Raw genomic sequence first — 16608 nt, forward strand, 5'->3', positions numbered from 1 at the left:
GCCCTAGTGGCTGCTTTTTTATGTGCCCTGTGGATAATTTTAGCCATCGTTTCCGTTTGGTGGATTATTAATCTGCTTTCCTCCGGCGGCCTACGTAGTTGGATTCCAACTGTCCCGCTGAAGCCAGCAGATGGCTTTCCCACCACTTCCCCTCGCTACGCTGTGGGTTTTGTTTGTCAGCTCCCTTCAGAAATTAATAACGTGTTCTGGCTCGGTGCCATGGGCCATTACCTCGGGGGGTATGCCAAGCGTATGTGAATAGCAGGCGTCCACGAAGGGTCCTGGCTAGACCCCGGCCTGTGCCGTCTCCTTTAACAAGTGCACGGCTCCAGCTTGTTTATCCAACCCATTACCCAGCCTTTTTTGTACAAACCGGGTTGCGTGTGGCGAAAAAAAAACCCAGACAAGCAGCAAACCCGGAAGCTGCCTTCGGTAGCTCGGATTTCTGTTTACTTGAGCAGTGCCTGCTTAAGTGCAGGCCACTCCTCGGCCCCTCCGCGAAGGTAATCTTTTGGAATGCGCCTTTGTAAAGTTTCTTGTGGCGTTTCCTGAAACTGAGGAGATTTAAGTTCTAATTATCTCTAGGTAACCACAGGTTCTGGGCACTGATGTTGACTGGCTCTTTTATTTATCTCATTTACTAGTCTTTACAACGCATGTTGCTGTACAACATGACTATCTTACAAAGTAGGCGCACTGTTAATTTTGGCAGACTTTTCAACATGAGTAAAGGTAAGGAACCTAAGCGGTCTACCTCCTGATCGCTTAAGCAGGACTTTTCCGTTTTTAGGGCTAGTCCCACTTTTACTGCTTCTAAGGTCCCATGCGCTCTTCTTTCCTTCCATAGACAGGCACGTCGTGTTACAAACACTTTAAATGTGTTATAGTGCTAAACAAGCTCCTCGTTAGTTTTGGGGAAACTTCCACAACTGCCTGAGGACCGAAAGGTTATCTTCTGAAGTTATATGTACCCCTGGTCCTTACAAATCTTTGTGTTTTTACTCTGGGTTTAGTTTGACGGCATGCATATTGGAAATCCGTTTTGATGAGTATTTTGCCCCCTTTTATGATAAGTAATTGTATTTGGTTATTTATGGTTACATTGAAATAAAGTAAGAAATGATACAAATTATCCATACAATACAGTGATACAGAGGAAATATTCTCTGTTCAAACCTGTGCAGAAATTGAAGCTGAAAAAAAGATAACTACACGAATTATTACATACATCGTGTTCTACCATTTCTTTTGTCTAGTAATAGTCTGTAAAACTATGAATTCCAGAAATATATTGAAATAATGACGACTCGCAAGGAAAACTACTAGTCAAAGCGAGAAAAAAAATAAAGCAACTAAAACTAAATTCAGAGTAGAAACAAATAATACGGAGAATTGGCCTGCATCAGACCCATCTAGGCACAATTCACAATGTATAATAACGTAATTGTGGTAATGGATGACCAGAACTAGTCGTCTGCGGACCAACAGTTAGCTACCTCGGAGGCCCTATCGTTAATATGTGGTTCCACCAAGTTTCTTTCAGGAGAGCAAGCATGTTGCTCTTGGCAGCTGTTGATATAAATTCACATGCAGAACATATTGTACATACCAGCATACGTAGAAGTGAAAAAGATAGTCTGTGTACATACGAGCCCCCTGAGCATGGGTTAAGTGTGTGGCATAGTACTATTCGGGGCCACATGTTCATGAAAGATAAATAATTGGGGTGATCATCAGTGCCTTAGAATACAAAGTTTGGGGGTGGCCACAGGTGTCGCTTAAAGACTTATAGTTAGTATAACATATCAAAGAGGGCAAGTTCGTCTTGTCATGTAACTTGATAAGTTTATCCATAAGGATGGGGGGCACGTCCCTGCTCATGCAATACATTCCCTTTCAGGGTCCAGTATCATGAGATACATGAGCAGTTAAGTGTATGAATCACACCCAGACTGGCCACTCCTCCAACAGGTATTAGTTTTTGTAGGTGTTTATTATCAATCGTGAAGTGACTTGAAGAGTATTTCCTTCTGGCCACAATGACACCTGTAACCCCAGTCTGTCTCCATATGTTCAACTTGTAGAAGGGACTGTCATTTGTCATGCAGTTGGTCCACAATAGGTCTAGAATATTTGACTTTGTGGTACAATACCTTGCACAATAGTTAAATGCGGGGGCTACTACCCGTTTTATGGCCTGTTTTTGCAGTGTGAATCTTTTCTGGATTTACATGCTGTGTATTATTGACCATTTTCTTTCCTTCTGTAACACCAGACAGACACACGTCCTGGAAGCCTATTTGTTTGATCCCCATCTTCAGATTATTTTGTCCGCTATTGGGACTGGGCGTAGAGCAAAGACGCAGAAGATTTTTCAACAGTCATGTCATTTTTCAGCACATCATTTTGGGGGAAAACATAGGGACACTGCTGGCTCAATAACTGTCGTACCAATGACGTTGAGGAGATTGACCTCAGGATTCGTAGATGAATGTAGGAGATGCTGCAATCCGTCTTCAGATTTTGTTTGAAGTGGCATTAGAAGTGCTCCCACAAGGACAGCCACATAGTCTGCAGTCTGCCTGCTAAAATACCACAACGCTCAACGTAACTGTGTGTAATGGGACAATCTTGGGCAGTTGGAAGTTATATTTTTGGGATATTAGGATTTTGCAACCAAGTAACTCTTGTCAGCCATTGCAGTTTCCATTATCTTCAGTAGTTGGCCGTACCTGTTTATCCAGCTTTGCACCCTTGAAGGAACTGGTTCATTCTGAGCTGTGGTTGCAGCTTTATGTAGACATGCCGTTTGATAGGACTTTCAAGAAAATAATAGTCTTGCTACAGAGTGCTCTAAAGTGAAACAAACATTTTTGTAATAGAATTAAGGAGTTATTTAATTGCATACTTGAGCACTGGTATGCTAGCTGTTTTTCCTTTGTAGGGTCTGAGCTTAGAGTCATTTCTTCATATTCCACCTCATTTCCCTCAAATTTGATCCAAGAAAAAAATACATTACAACTCCTCAGGATATGAGGTATGAGTTCCATTCTTAACCCTCTTCCCCCTTTATTGTGCCACTTTTCTTGTTAATTACTACTGCATCAAAATAAGTGTGGCTTTGGCTGCCATTCTGCTCCTGTGTAAGTATCCCAGCCTATTGACATTACACCGTGGCACAGGTGATGACATTCCTTAAGGATCTCAGCATCTCCAAATGAACAAGGAGAACCTTGAAGGCACCAAGGTAGCGGGGAGGGGAATACTCTGATGTTGAAAAAGTAATTGAGATAGAAAAAAAAATACTGATCGAGGGAGAAGGAGTAAAAGCACCAAATAACTCAAGGGCTTAGGAAACTCACTCAGGAAGGCAAAGGGATAGCCAACACATGCATCAAGTTGGCACTAGGTGCCACAGACAAGGCCAGTAGACAACTTTGGTAGAGTTCCACCCCTAGAAGTCACACATGGCTGCAGGCCTCAGGACTTAAGCAAGAGGTACTGAATATGTATCTGGCAGGCGTCAATATCTTTGAACCAGTGGTTAACGAGTTGCTGCAAAAAATGAAAAGAAAAAAATAAACTCTTCCAAGTCCATGGGTGTGTTCCAGTTCAGGGAATCCTTCCAAGGAGCCAAGGCCATGGGTGTGTTCCAGTTCAGGGAATCCTTCAGAGGAGAACAGCGAAGAAGAAGCCCATTAGGATGTGGAGGGTTGCAACCAACCATTCCCCACACAAGCTTCGTGCTTCACACATCGTATCACCTCAGTGGCAATACCCAAGCGCACAAATATAGCCCTTTTGGGGCAGAGGGAGAGGTAACCCTCTGAGATGAGTGCAACACACATCCAACTGACTTCCCAGTAGGGGGCAGACCCTGAAGGTTCCTCAAAGCTGGCAAAAGATCACCGCCTTCAAATGGATTATAAACTTAATAAAACATATCTACTGCTAAGAACACCAACAAGCATAAAACCAAAGATACGTATGGCTACTACTGGAGATGCAGGACCTCAACAAACCTGCTATAAATAGGGTACCAACATCTCAGGAAAACAAAGGAGTCTACTCGGTCTTCTTCCAAAACAGGATGGCAATCGCAAACTCATTCTATAATATGCACACCGAAAGCAAATTTATAAAAATTCAAAAGTTCAATTACCACACTACTAGAGATCATTCCATGCTTGCAGAAAGGAGCCTACATGGCAACTATAATCCTAAGAAACTCATACCTGCACGTACCAATGAACAAATATCACAGGAAATTTCTAAGGGCCATCGTGGAAAGGTTGTGCTATTTTTTTCACAGTTCTCCACTGCAGGATAAAATCAGTAGTAGCAGCACATCTCATAATATAGAAAATCCATGCCTAGCTCTATCTGGATGACTTGCTATTTAAAGCAAAGTCATGCATGCAGTGCCAAAGAAGCATAAAGACTGTCATGCAAACGCCCTACACACTGGGGCTATCTATAAACATGGCAAAATCTTCACCCACACCACAAACTGAACTCTAACAATGCCAAAGCATTCACAACCGACTGAAGGACCTGTCACGGGTGCAGCATATCAGCTCTACCAAAAGGGACGATCTCTGATGGTGAAGACAGTTGGAGGATAATGGGAGTAATGGCACCCTGCATTTCCCTGGTATCACACACATGGCTATACGTCAGGCCACTACAGGAGTGGCTCCAAGAACAGTGTTCACATGCAATTTGAAGTTGGGAGGACCTAGTGGTTGTCACTGTAAAGGTACAGAACGAGATACAGTTGTGGAATACAAAGAACATTACAATGGGCAGGCCTTTCAAACACAACAAAAGTATAGGAGGACCCCTATTCTGAAGGTACAGGGACCAGGGGAATAAACATGAAAATGGTAGAGGAGTCCCTAAGGGTGAAGGCCCCCGTGGGGTTAATCAATGAAAAATTCTAACACCCACTGCGCAATAGTACTGTACAACCACCAAGTATCAACCAATGGATTTAGATCAATTTAAGGCGTTTCTGTAAACCCAAAAACCAATCACAGCAATATCAACATAGAAAGCTTCTAGCAATACTACACAAAATACATCTTATATAAAATTTCACGTGATTTTATTACATTTGATCGTCATAAAAAAATTTTGTTTACAAATTGTCAGGTAATAACAAAAGAGATTTCCAGAGGTCAGTACACATTATGCAGTCTAATACACAAAGAGTCAATCAAAGAGAAAAATAAACAAACATTTAAAAAAAACGATCAAATGTAATAAAATCATGTGAAATTTTATGGTGGTTGTACAGTACTATTGCGCAGTGGGTGTTAGAATTTTTCATTGATTAACCCTACGGGGGTCTTCACCCTTAGGGACTCCTCTGCCATTTTCAGGCCTTTCAAACACCCATCTCCCTCAGTGATCATCACAATGGATGCATCCCATACAGCAGCGTTTCCCAAACTGTGGTTGGCGGACCCCCAGGGGTCCCTGAGACATTCCCAGGGGGTCTGCAGAACTCGAGTGCCTGTCGTAGTGAAAAATTCAACACCCATACGTCCTCACAGCACACAAGAGCTGTGACACAGAAGGCAGAAGGGCACAAAAAACGAGTGGAACAGAGGGCAGAAGGGCACAAAAAATGGGAAGAAAACGAGTGGAACTAAGGGCAGAAAGGCAAAAAAACGAGTGGAACAGAGGGCAGAAGGGCACAAAAAACGAGTGGAACAGAGGGCATAAGGGCACAAAAAACGAGCGGAAAACGAAGTGGCACAGAGGGCAGAAAGGCACATGAAACAAGTGGAACAGAGGGCAGTAGGGCACAAAAAACGAGTGGAACAGAGGGCAGACAGGCACAAAAAACGAGTGGAACAGGGCAGAAAGGCACAAAAAACGAGGGGAAAACGAGTGGCACAGAGGGCAGAAAGGCACAAAAAACAAGTGGAACAGAGGGTAGACGGGCACAAAAAATGAGGGGGAAACAAGTGGAACAGGTCAGAAAGGCACCAAAGAGAACGAGTGGAACAGAGGGCAGAAGGGCACAAAAACGAGGGGAAAACAAAGTGGAACAGAGGGCAGAAAGGCACAAAAAACAAGTGGAACATAGGGCAGAAGGGCACAAAAACAAGGGAAAAAAGAGTGGAACAGAGGGCAGAAAGGCACACAAACAAGTGGAACAGAGGGCAGAAAGGTACAAAAAACGAGTGGAACATAGGGCAGAAGGGCACAAAAAACAAGGGGAAAAAGAGTGGAACAGAGGGCAGAAAGGCACAAAAAACGAGGGAAAAACGAGTAGAACAGAGGGCAGAAAGGCGCAAAAAATGAGTGGAAGAGAGGGCAGAAAGGCACAAAAAAACGAGGGAAAAACAAGTGGAACAGAAGGCAAAAGGGGCACAAAAATGAGTGGGGCAGAAGGGCACAAAAAACGAATGGCACAGAGGCAGAATACAGAAATATAGGAGCAGCTAAGAACAGAAGGCAGAGAGGCACAGGGACAGCGAGGGGAACTTAAGGGAAAACCGGGCAGCGAGGGGTACAGAAGGAAAGACCGGGCAGAGAGAGCACGGAGACAGCGAGGGGAACAGAGGGAAGAAAAAGGGGCACGGACCACGTACAGGCAGCGGAGGAAGACCAGACAACCGCAGTGACAGACACAACAATGAAAATTCAGAAAATACAATAAAAGCAATAAAACGTTGAAAGGCACATGTGTATAGGTTACCGTTACTTGGCAGCCATGTAAAAATAGATGCAGCCAGGATCAGCAGTAGGATTTTCATGCTGGTGTCTGATTGCTCACTTTCCACAAGCCCTTGGGTACCACTAAATAATACACTGCTGTATGCATACATGTCCATGCCAATAGACCCAATTCAGGCTGTCTCCCTCTTGAAATTGCCTCTGCTTCAAAACGCGTTTTAAAAAGAAATTTAAATTATACAAATTGCTTGACGGTCCCCGGCTTCTAGTAGTGATTCAGTAGGGGTCTTCAGGAGTCAAAAGTTTGGGAACCACTGCCATACAGGATGGGGGCATACGTGTGAAAATTGAATATCAGAGACCTCTTGAACCTGAAGAAGCGGCCAAACAGATAAACATCCTGGAACGCAATACAGTTGTGATAGTGAAAGCTTTCTAAAAACACATCAATGGACACGTGGTCCAAATTCAAATGGACAGTAAAAAACAACCATGGTTTTCAGAGCTGGTAGAGAAGGCGCACACAGAGTAAAAAAACTGTTTCCTCAATAGGATTTGTTAACTATGAAAGGGGTTCAAATATACCACCCAGAGCCAGCAACCCTCGACTTAGCAGCATGGTTCATGAGGACTTGTTGCATGTCCACCTACACCTACCACACAGGACCATGGAGGGTATCAAGGAGGCCAGAAGAGGAAGCACAGCAGGGTGCTACATGGCAAAAGAAGCAGATTTACATAATGGTGTAAGAAACATAGGCTCATGGTCAACATGGCATAGGAGATCACAGCAGTCAAATATCATCTCCTAGACAAGGGACTCCAAAAGTGTACCTCACAGCTACAGTCACTTACATTATAGGAATCACTGGAAAAAGTATTTTCAAAGCAACAGCCATCAGTAGGTTCCTGGAAAGGGCAAATAGAATATTCCCACAAAAAGCAGTGCCCATACAACTATTGCTAACCTAACTCATGATAAGCCCATTTGGACCAATGCATAAAACAGATCCCAGGCCACTAACCCTCAAGATGACCTTAATCGCTGTGACTTGTCTGCAAAGAGTTAGTGAGTTACAAGCACTAACACAGGAGCCCTAATTAATTGCAAGTGCACAAGGACAGGGTAGTTAGGAGGACAAACCGCAGTTTCTACCAAAGTTTATCTTATATTTTCATGTTAACCTAACATTGAAGTTATGAACCTTCTTCCAAAACTCCAAGACAAAAGAGGCATAAAAGGCCCTTAGCATGCTAGATGTAAGATGGACAGTCGTACAAATTACAAGAAACATGGGACATCAGGAAGCAAGCTAGTTCCTTATCTCACTTGCGCCAACTAACAAGTGGGCAACAATCACCAAGGGAACCATCGCTAGGTGAGCAGTCAAAATTATTCAAGTATGCTACAAGACTGTAGATGTACTTCTAACATAAAGACCAAGAGCTCATTCTGAGTAATACGTAGCATATATAGCCATTAAAGGCATCTGGTCTTCCCTACACACATTTACAAAACATTACTGCATGAACAGCGAAGTTAAGAAGGAGGAAACCGTGGGCCCAAAAGTACTAAAAGACCTGTATGCATCCTCAAACTCATTTCAACCGAGTCTCCTGGAAGTTTTGTTTTTTTATTTATTTGTTTTCAAAGTTTTATATAGCGCGAACAAGATCTTTGCAGATATCAGAGCGCTTTACAGAAAGAAGGGGTAAGGGAGCAGACATTTTGCTACAATAAGGGTAATAAGTAGTGCGTGAGAGACAAAATAAGATCGCAGTCAGATACAAGCATAATACATGTAGATAATCAAATAGACAGCTAATACAGAGTCGGTGTAAAGTCTTAGATCGGGCCAAAATAGAATTCAGGTGTATTTAGCCATTAGGATGGCTTTCACTTCTTTCTTAAAAAATGCAGTGGAGGAGATCAGCCTCGTTTCAGGAGGGAGTGCATTCCAGATCCTGGGTGCCATTCCTGAGAAGGAGCATTTGTATGTTTTCTCGTTCCGGAATCTTCGAGGTTTCAGGAGGAGATTTTTTGAGCTTCTATTGGTTCTCGAGCCTCCTGATACAGTCAGCTTTTGGGTGAGGTAGTTGGGTGACTTGTGGTGTACAGCCATGTGTGTCATGCAGGCAATTTTCAACTGTATTCTGGCTTCAAAAGGCAGCCAGTTCAGGGATCTTAAGTCAGGGGAAATATGCAAATGTTTTCTTGATCCAGTGATCAGTCTTGCTGCAGCGTTCAGGGAGGATCTTAGTGGTGCGTTGTAGAAAGGGGGAGTCCGCTGAGAGCCACAATTCCGTAGTCTATGCGTGGGATGACTAGGGCTTGTACTGCGGTTTGGAAGTCCTTAGCTGGGAAGAAGGGTTTAAGTTTCCTCAAAGTGTTGATTTGGAAATTAGCTCCCTTAGTTGCTTTGCTGATATGCTGCTGCATGTTGAGATTGGCGTCAAGTGTGATGCCTAAGGATTTCGCTGAGTCCACGATGGTGGGTTGGAAATTGAGTGCGGTTAGGTGCTTGAGCCAGGATTGGGTGGTGGAGATTTTCGCAGGAGGTGAGATCAGAAGGAACTCAGTTTTCTGCGCATTAAGTTTGAGGTGATTATCGGCCAACCATGATTGGGTGTTTCTGAGTGTGGAGTTCAGAAGTTTGATGTCTTCCGGGGATTCTAGTTTGAGGTAGAGTTGAGTGTCATCAGCGTACATGTGAAAGTGCATATTTGATGCTAGAAGCAATGTGGTGAGTGGTTCCATGACTAGATTGAACAAAGTGGGGGATAGGGAAGATCCTTGTGGGACGCCTAATGTTACAGGTACAGGTGAGGACAACACGTTGTTGATCTTGAACTTCTGAGACCGGATATGTAAGAAGGAAGTAAACCATTTGAGAACAGTCCCAGATAGACCCATTCTGGTGTTTAACAGTTCAAGTAGATTCTCATGTTTGACGGTGTCAAATGCTGAGAAGAGATCAAGTAGGATGAGGAGGCAGGAGTCATTGTGATCAAGGATTTGGAGGGCGTCATCAATTATGTGTGTCATAGCCGTTTCCGTACTGTGTCCTGATTGATGAGGATTGAGGAGGTCAAACTGATCAATGTGTTTTGTCATTTGGAGTTGAACGCATTTTTCCAGCAGTTTGGCCAAGGTGGGGATATTGGTGATAGAGCGGTAATTGTTTAGGTCGCCCGGATCAGCTGTAGGTTTCTTGAGTATAGGCGTGACTTGTCCTACCTTGAGGGAGTCGGGGATGAGGCCTTGTTGCAGGGAACTGTTAATGATTTTAGTCCAGAGTGGAAGCAGCAGGGGGGTGAAGTCTTTTACATCATTAGCAGAGATCCACACAGACCCCCAAACCACCCTCAGAGGCACCCTCATCTACCGACCCCCGGGACCACGCACACAATTCAGCGAAGACATCGCCGACTTCATCTGCCTGCACTCCCTCCCCTCCGCTGACTACATCCTCTTGGGGGACATCAACTTCCACCTGGAGAACAACAACGACCGCAACACCACCACCCTGCTTGACAACCTCGCCAATCTCGGACTCAAGCAGCTAGTGACCACCCCCACCCACCTCGCCGGACACACACTCGACACTGTCTTCTCATCCAGCAAGGACATCATCTTCAGCCACGCCACCGGACTCCACTGGACGGACCACAGCTGCGTCCACTTCACCTTCAGAAGACCCACGATCCACCACCACCAGCAACAGGTTGCTCGAAGAAACTGGAACAAGATCACAGCAGACCAGCTGGCTGCTTCCCTGAGCCAGCACCCTCCCGCCAGCTCAGCGAACCCCAGCCAGGCCGCCGACAACCTCACAAAGTGGATCAGCAACTGCGCAGACTACCTCGCCCCACTGAGGACCCCGCCTAGCAGACCCGGCAGCAAGAAGGCCCCATGGTTCACCGACGAACTCAAGAGCTCCAAGAAGAACTGCCGAGCCCTCGAGAAAGCCTGGAGAAGGGAGCCAACACCGGACAACATGCCCACCCTCAAGCTCGCCACCCGGAAGCACCATCAACTGATCCGCGCCACCAAGAAAACAGCATTCAAGGACCGGCTGGACAACAATGCACACAACTGCAAGGAACTCTTCAACATCGTGAAAGAGCTCTCCAACCCCAACGCCGGAAACAACGACATCACCCCGTCACAAGACCTCTGCAACTCCCTCGCCTCCTACTTCCACAACAAGATCGCTGACATACACAACAGCTTCAGCCCACAAACAACGCTCCCCACGACCGCACCAACGCCCCCCACCACCACCCTCAGCGCCTGGACCCAGATCAACACAGAAGACACCATCTGCACGATGAACTCTATCCACTCCGGATCTCCGACCGACCCCTGCCCCCACCACGTCTTCAACAAGGCCGACGCTGTCATCGCACCCCACCTGCGGGACATCATCAACAACTCCTTCGACACCGCCACCTTCCCTGAGAGCTGGAAGCACGCCAAACTCAGCGCTCTACTAAAGAAACCAACAGCGGACCCCACCGAACTCAAGAATTACCGCCCCATCTCGCTCCTCCCGTTCCCAGCCAAAGTCATCGAGAAGACCGTCAACACGCAGCTGGCCGCCTTCCTCGAGACGAATGGATCCCTCGACCCCTCACAGTCTGGCTTCCGAGCCAACCACAGCACCGAGACCGCCCTCATCGCTGCCACCGATGACATCCGAGCCCTGCTGGACAACGGTGAAACAGCGTCCCTCATCCTCCTAGACCTCTCCGCGGCGTTCGACACTGTTTGCCACCGCACCCTGGTGCAGCGCCTCAGCAACATCGGAATCCAGGAGAAGGCACTGGAGTGGATCATCTCCTTCCTTGCTGGAAGGACACAGAGAGTCCGCCTACCACCGTTCAGATCCGCAGCCACGGAAGTCATCTGCGGCGTTCCTCAGGGCTCCTCGCTCAGCCCCACCCTCTTCAACGTCTACATGAGCCCCCTTGCGGCCATCGCACGCCAGCACAACCTCAACATCATCTCCTACGCCGACGACACCCAGCTGATCCTCTCCCTGACCAACGACCCCGCCGCCGCCAGAACCAACCTCCACAAAGGGATGAAAGACGTAGCCGAGTGGATGACGACCAGCCGCCTGAAACTGAACTCAGACAAGACGGAAGTCCTCATCCATGGCTCCTCGCCCTCCGCCTGGGACGACTCCTGGTGGCCCCCCGCCCTGGTCACCGCACCCAAACCGACAGACCATGCACGCAACCTGGGCTTCATCCTGGACTCCTCCCTCTCCATGACCAGACAAGTCAATGCCATCTTCGCGTCCTGCTTCAACATCCTGCGCATGCTACGGAAGATCTTCCGGTGGATCCCCACCGAGACCAGGAAGACGGTCACCCAGGCCCTCGTCACCAGCCGACAAGACTACGGCAACGCCCTCTACGCCGGAACCACCGCTAAGCTCCAGAAGAGACTGCAGCGGATCCAGAACGCCTCAGTCAGAGTTATCCTCGACATCCCCCGACGCAGCCACATCTCCGGACACCTGAGAGACCTGCACTGGCTCCCCGTCAACAAGAGAATCACCTTCCGTCTCCTCACCCACGCACACAAAGCCCTACACGACCAAGGCCCGAGCTACCTCAACAACCGCCTCAACTTCTACGCTCGCAAACGCCACCTCCGATCGACCAACCACGCCCTCGCCGCCGTCCCCCGCATCCGAAGAGCGACAACAGGAGGAAGGTCCTTCTCCTACCTGGCCGCCAAGACCTGGAACACCCTCCCTACCGACCTCCGCCTGACCCAAGACCACCTCTCCTTCAGGAAGAAGCTCAAGACCTGGCTGTTCGAGCAGTAGCGGCACCCCACCCCCTCCCCCAAGCGCCTTGAGACCCTCTGGGTAAGTAGCGCGCTCTATAAATGCCTTGATTGATTGATTGATTGATTGTAAGGGGTCTGTGAGGTGATTAGAGGGTTTCAAGGTGCCGAGCAGTTTGTTAATTGATTCTTCTGAGTAGGTGTCGAAGGATGACCATGCCGCGTTATTTGTAGGTTGAGTGGTAGTTCTGCTGATGGGACTGGAGTATTGGTTTACAACATTGAGGAGTTCGCTTTTTATATTATCAGTTTTTTGCTTAAAGAAAGCAGAAAAGTCTTCACAGGATGGTATATTACTTGTTGTGCTGTTAGATTGTAGAGGTTGTTCCTTGGTTTGCGTTTTGACTAGTTCAAACAGTTTTCTTGGTCGATTTTTTGCTTGGTCGAGCTGGAGGCTGAAGAAGTCTGTTTTTGAGCACTTGATTTTCCTGAAGTAGGCGTTCCTCTTTTCCTTGAGCGTTCTAAGGTGCAATGCCGATGGATCTGATCTCCAGGTGCGCTCTGCCATTCGCATGGCACGCCTATCTTCATTGAGTCTGCCGTCATACCATGGGTTCGAGATCTTAGTGGAGGCTCTCTTCAGTTGCAATGGGGCGGCTTCATTGATTATTGAGGTCATAGAGTTGAGGTATAGGTCGGTCAGAGATTGCACGTCAGAGGCGTCGGTAGGGGGAAGGAGGAGGCTGCTGCTGTGGGAAGGCAGGGAGTTGGGGTTCAGCTTCTTCATGTCCCGTTTCCAGATCTTGGGTTTGGAGCGTTGAACCGGGTTAAGTTTAACCTTTTCCTTTATGTAGAATGTGATAATGTGGTGGTCTGACCAGTCACAGGGTTGGATTGCCCCCAGTTGGGTATTTATTTATTTATTTTATTTGCAGGTTTGTATAGCGCTAGGAATAGACTCCCATAGGAGTATCTCCGCGCTTGTGACAGCCGGCATGAAGGACTAGAGGTAGTAGCATTGAAATTATAAAGCTCGTTCAAACAATTACCTAGTTCCAGAATAGAGAATGCTTAGCTAATATTGACTAAACAAAAAAGTTTTCAAATTCTTCCTGAAAAGGAGATGGTTGGGGCATTGTCTCAGTAAAAGTGGGAGCGCGTTCCACAAATTAGGACCCACCACAGACAAGGCCTTACCACCCAGCCTAGTTCTACTGATCTTGGGTACACTCAGTAGCAGCTGTTCGCTAGACGTAAGGGTGCGGGTAGGAACATATGGTACAAATATTCTTGCCAGATATTCCGGTCCTAGATCATGAAGACCTTTATGTATGATACAACAGGTCTTAAACTTCACTCGTTGACGTATGGACAAGAGTCCTCTTTGGCGATGATAAGGTCGAGGATGGAGCCTTTGTCATGTGTCGGGCTGTTGCAGATTTGAGTGACATCAAGCGCATTAAGGAAAGATTTAAGACTATTCACCACTGCATCTTTCTGATCGTTCCAGTGGAGGTTGAAGTCACCCAGGTAGATTTGAATGTTCTGCCGTCCGGAGTTGGTTGAGATCGTGTCCATGAGTTTTTGGGAGAAGGTGAGGTTGTCCTATGGTGGGTGGTAGATGACATGTAAGGAGCATACAGGTTTGCCCCCGCTGGTGATCTCGAGGCAGATGAGTTCACAGGAGGTGAGTGAGGGGACAGTGACTTTAGTCACAGAGAGGTTGTTCCTAAAAATGCATGCGATTCCCCCGCCCGTCTTGCTGTTCCTGTCAAGTCTAATGATGTGGTAGTTGGGGGGAACTAGAATGTCCAATATAGGTGTAGAAGATTCGGATAGCCATGTTTCGGTCAGAATAGCTAGGTCGAGGTCCATTGATAAGATGAGATCCACGATGGCGGAGGAGTGTCTAGGGGCCAATCTGCAGTTGAGTAGGATGCATTTGAGTCTGGGGGTGAAGAGGGTGGTGGAGGATTCTAGTGAGCGGGGGACTTTCCTAAGGTTCTTGGGGACGGTGCTTCTGTTGTTATGTGTGTAGGGCCTAAGGGGATTTGAGAGAATTGTGGGTATTGAAAGGTGTGTGGTGGTTGTGTTGTTCAGTGGAGCTGGGACATATGAACGGAGGAGGGTGTGTATGTCGTGGTCCGAGAAGGGATTGAGGGCGCGTTGGGGGCGGTTGGTGTTATTGCGAGCAGAGATGGATAGCCAATGTCGGGCGTGTTGAGTGAGAGGGTCAGTGGGGCGGGTGGTGGGCTTGTTGAGCGCGGGGCGGGTGGGGTGCTTGTTGAGCGCGGAAGTGGTGGTGGGTCGGGGATGTCTGGGGTGTATGCAGAGGAGTTCTTTGATGGTGTGAAGATCTTCTTTGACTTGTATGAGGGTGGAGATAATCATGTCCAGTGTGGGATTAGGGATGGTGTTGGGGAAGAGAGCTGAGGGTGGATGAGTGAATAGGGAACTGGCGTGGGGGGGGGAGGGTTGCTCTAGTGTTAGTGCAGGGTTCTTCGGAATCAGTAAGTGGTATGAAATTTGGTAGGTGAGGGAGTTTAGGGGTGAGAGGTGTGGGTGAGGTAGGGGGGAGGTTGTTGGTATAAGTGAGGGCATTGGCGGGGGGCAGTGAAGGCGAGTTAGGGGATGAGAATAGGCTTGAGATGGTGGAGGTGCATAGAGGGAGGTGGGGGCTGAGAATGGGGGGGGAGAGAGGAGGAGGGGATAGGGTAAAGGAGGTGGTGTGTTCTGAGAGATTGGATGGGAGGGTGGGGAGGTGGGCACTGAGCGTGGGTGGTGAGATACTGTGGGAGATGGTGCTGCTGTGGGGAAGGGGGGATGAGTTAAGGGCGGTGAGGGGTTCTGCGGGACTGGTAGGAGGTGTGAGGTGGAGGGTGGGGGGGGTGTGGGTGTTGGGAATGTAAGAGGAGGAAGAGGAGTGCTCAATGCCTGTGGTTGAGGGGTGTGTAGTAGTTACGGTGGGTGGGTGAGTGACACGAGCGTTGGGGGGGAGAGGTGCGTGTCATTCTGATGCTGTGCTGGGTTAGGAGAGTTAGATAGACAATTAGAGGTGGGGGGTGTTGTGTAGTCTGAGGGGCTAGGATAGGGGATCCGGCGGTTGGAGATATGATCTTTGAGGGTGGGGAACAAATTGTTGAGTAGTTCAAGGTTCCTATCTGTGGATTGACAAAGGATGATCCCATTGTTGTAGATAGTGATGGTAGCTTTGCCTGGGAAGAGCCGAGATGGTGTGATGGAAAGTGTTAGACCATGGGCGGATTTTCTAGTGGTGGAGACAGTGAGAGAGGCGAGGAACGCTTTCCTCCATTGTGCTCTACGTGTGGTGTAGAAGATGATGTTGGTGCTCGTGGCTCCATTGATCAGTGAGTAGTAGGTGTCCACGAAGGGGATTTCCGGGTGTGCCTTCAGGAAGTTGTGTTTGAAGCGTTTGGCTGTGAGCTTGGTGGGTAGGTAATTTTATATGTGTGTTTGCCCGTGGGTTCCATGTTGGGAGAGGTGGTGTAGTTATTTGTGCAATTTTATGTGGTGCGGACTACACCTGAAGGTGTAAGAGCGCTTACCTCAAGGAACACATTAGAAGACAAAACATTAAGTTACAAAGATAAAAGTGATACTAGTGCGCGACCAAAATAGTTGAGGAACTCGCTACATAATACATGCACACTATTTGATCCTAGACAAGATTCACACTGCAAAACAGAGTGGTTGCTTACTTGTAAATGTGTTTGTATTTATATAGTGCTTTCAACCCAGAGGTCTCGTAGCGCTGTATTCATACTGCTGTGGAACCCTTCCTGGCTTTCCTGTGAAATGTCCACTCCTGGGCACCCCCAAGGTGAAGCCAGGCATCCAAGCGCTGCTGGGGCCGTTGTGGAGGTTAAGCAAGCTATTGCCCAAAGTCACAGAGTGGGACCCATGATTAGACTAGGCACCAAGGCGAGAATGATCAGGTCCGGGGAAATTGAGTCCAAGAGCCGCCGAGGCGGGAATTGAACCCTGGTCCCGAGCCAGACCTCTGCATCAGGGTCTGCCGCTCTAACCATTGAGCCATGCTTCTCCACGTAGGAGTAGTTTTGCAGTTTGAGCAATTTTTTGTATTCACATGTGAC

Source organism: Lissotriton vulgaris, chromosome 1_1 (genome assembly GCF_964263255.1).
Source record: "Lissotriton vulgaris chromosome 1_1, aLisVul1.2, whole genome shotgun sequence".
NCBI classification, from domain to species: domain Eukaryota; kingdom Metazoa; phylum Chordata; class Amphibia; order Caudata; family Salamandridae; genus Lissotriton; species Lissotriton vulgaris.